Consider the following 3,497-nt stretch of genomic DNA (forward strand, 5'->3'; position numbering starts at 1 on the left):
AATAACTAATTATTCTTTGATGACAATATATATATATATTTATTAAAAATAAAAATATATAATTTAGTTTTTACTAAATATTATTATTTTCTTAATACATAAATGACTTCTAATAATTAATTAAAGATGATATAGTAAAATTATGAAGCAAGTAGTTGATGAAGCAGGCAGGAGTAGCAGGCTTGCTGACGGAGAGTTGCCTGCTTCCGTGGCCTTTCCCTCTTATTAGATAGTAAGATTATGCATATATTAAGATTATACAACTATAAATTGTAAAAGTTTTTAAATATGGTATATTTTGGTAAGTTTTTCTTTTACGAATTCACACCATAAAAAGTTTCTTGAAAACTAAACAAATGTGAAAACTTTCAGAATGGATTAACTCCAAGGATAATATAATTTAAATTTAATTAATGTCTTTTTGATTTAGTACAATGGACAATTAATATAAAATAATTATTTTTAACAAAATGATCAACTAATATGGAACGGAAAAAGTAAATTATAAAATTGAAAAAGATACAAATATACCCTCGAACTTTGATAAATGGTACAAATATACCCTTATCACTAATGGAGGAACACGATCGTGACACGTGTCCCGCCGTTAGTGATAAGGGTATCTTTGTACCTTTTCATTAACCGAAAGATATGTTTTTACCTAAAGTATGACGGAGGATATATTTGCACCATTTATCAAAGTTTGAGGGTATATTTGTACCTTTGCCCTATTAAAATTATACAGCTATAAATGGTAAAAGTTTTTAAATATAGTATATTTTGGTAAATTTTTCTTTTACGAATTAACACCATAAAAAAATTCTTGAAAACTTTATAAACAAATGTGAAGACTTTCAGAATGAATTAACTGCAAGGATAATATAATTTAAATTTAATTAATGCTTTTTTGATTTATATAATGGACAACTAATATAAAATAATTATTTTTAACAAAATGATCAACTAATATGGAACGGAAAAAGTAAATTATAAAATTGAAAAAGGTACAAATATACCCTCGAACTTTGATAAATGGTACAAATATTCCCTTATCACTAATGGAGGAACACAATCGTGACATGTGTCCTGCCATTAGTGATAAAGGTTTATTTGTACCTTTTCATTAACGGCAAAGGTATATTGGTAAGTATGATGGAGGGTATATTTGCACCATTTATCAAAGTTCGAGGGTATATTTATACCTTTTCATTAACGATAAGGATATATTTATACCTAAAGTATGACGGAAGGTATATTTACACTATTTATTAAAGTTTGAGAATATATTTATACATTTGCCTTTTAAATTATTAATTTGATTAGTGGTTTAATGGATCAAAACCATAATCCTTTTACTATCAAATATTACGTGACTTTCAGGGTTTAACTCTTTTTAATGACATCCTAAAAAATAAAAAAATAAAAAAGAATGGGTAGAAAAACTGTTGCAGCATCGAGAGGCGAGAACGAATTTCTTCAGGTAAGAAATTTTCAAAGCTTCAATTAAGTTTCTTGTTTCACGTGGTGGAATAGCCGCGGGGGGTGGGGGGGGAGTAGTATTAGTATTTTCCTTGGCAGTAGTCCTTTTTTGAGTTGGAAAACAATGAAAACGTTAATTTGAAAAACGAAAGGGAAAAGGAAGTGTTCAAGTCCGATTGGTGCAATGGAGAAGAAGTGGGTATGTGGTCTTTCTCACAATTATATGGTGAATTGGCTGCTAGAACTGGGAAGTTACCATTGAAATAACCAATCACGACAGTGATGTTTGGTTTTAATTTAGAGTAAAACAAAAACTTAATGTTTGGTTCACTTTTCTTTTCCTTTTTGCGGAAACACTGAACAAAAACTTAAAATACTGGTAGTTGTTTTGACAAATATTTTTATGGAATTTTATTTATTTTTGAAAATTGCTTTATGTTTGGAATTTAGATTAAAATTGATGGGTCTAGAGTTCTTAGAGTAAGAATTCTTAATCTTGGGGTTGAATAACGATCTGCTTTAGCTCAACTTTGACGTACTAGTTCATATTCTTATCAAAATTATATATTTGAACAGATTTTGACTATTCAGAAGTTTTAAGAAAGAAAAAGACTCTTGCAAAATTGCTTGCTTTCGGTTTCTTCGGTTAAGGTAGGTTAAGGTTTAATTGAAGTTTAGACTCGATTTAATTGCGTGTATACTCCAAAATTGGATGCTTGTTGATTGGTATTCGAACATTCTTGAATTTGATGATATTTGGAGTGTTGAGATGTGTATAAATAATTATTGAAAATTTACTTGATGGAATTGTCTTATGACTTTAAGTGTACTTGTAAACTTAGTACATCGTATTTTATCCTGAGATGTAGTGTGAATTTGATAAAACATACCTAATATGGTTATGGAGGATTGAGTATCACGCCGATGGATATGTATATTGATATTACTTATTTATGGAGGATCGGGTATCACGCCGGTACGGATATGTATATTGATTACTTATTTATGGAGGATCGGGTACCACGCTGGTACGGATATCTATATTGATATTACTTGTTATTGAGGATTGAGTACCACGTCGGTACGGTACATGAACATTGATTGTTCCTTGCAAGTCATGACTAGTTGGAAAAAAACAAGTCCTATAGCATGTGTGTACATATTTGTGTTAAATTTGAGAGATTGTATGGGTTATTAAGCAGATAACGAGCTAATGGTGTTCTAATTGCGAGAGTTAGAAGGATATGGTTATTATTTATGGTATTGTTGTTGATTCTATGGATATTTACAGTATGGTTGATACTCTTGATGGTTATGTGGCTTGTTTGTAAGCATTGTTTGACCTGTTATTGCTGTATTATTGATTCATTGAATATTTGTTATGTGATGATGCTTTTATACTTGTTAGTTGATTTATGTTGTGTACATATTATTAAATGGAGTTGGCCTATGATATCTACCAGTACATAGTGATTTGTACTGATACTACCCTATACTCTTCTTTTGTCGAATGCAAAAGGTGTTTCAGAGGCTCAGACACAACTTCACCTTTAGAGTTTGATAGCAGACCTTGATCCAAGAGTGAGCACTACATCTCCAGGATGTCATGGGTCATCTTATTTATCCTTGTCCATCTTTTAGGCAATGAAACATTCTTCATTTACTTTATTTTTGGATATCTCCTTAGACACGATCTTTGTTAGAAGTTCTTGTACGATGACTTTTGAATCTTGGGGATTTCAGTAAATAGTTTGTTTGATTTCTGCATTATTGATGATTAGCTCCAAATTATTGTTGTTCAGTTGGTGTTATGATAATATTATTTTAATATTGACTGAGTGATTGGGTAATGACTCGGTTAAATGGTTCTTCCACAAGAAGAATAGTGTGGGTGCCACTCATGCCCTTTTGGATCGTGACAGAATAGGACAATTATGCAAAATATTCTTATTTGTCAAGACTTAGTCCGCCTCTACAATAAAAAGCAAAGGACAAAAAGTTGTTTGATAAATATCGAC

General features: G+C 30.6%; 1 long non-coding RNA gene across 1 annotated transcript; it reads left to right on the top strand.

The window, feature by feature from the left end:
* The first annotated feature begins 1,331 nt into the window (after nt 1–1,331).
* On the top strand, nt 1,332–3,246 carry LOC107877047. The gene is made up of 3 exons (XR_001676120.2): nt 1,332–1,480; nt 2,056–2,130; nt 2,999–3,246. It is a non-coding gene; the product is annotated as an uncharacterized LOC107877047 (long non-coding RNA).
* Nucleotides 3,247–3,497: the final 251 nt, after the last annotated feature.

Source organism: Capsicum annuum, chromosome 7 (assembly GCF_002878395.1).
Source record: "Capsicum annuum cultivar UCD-10X-F1 chromosome 7, UCD10Xv1.1, whole genome shotgun sequence".
NCBI classification, from domain to species: Eukaryota; Viridiplantae; Streptophyta; class Magnoliopsida; order Solanales; family Solanaceae; genus Capsicum; species Capsicum annuum.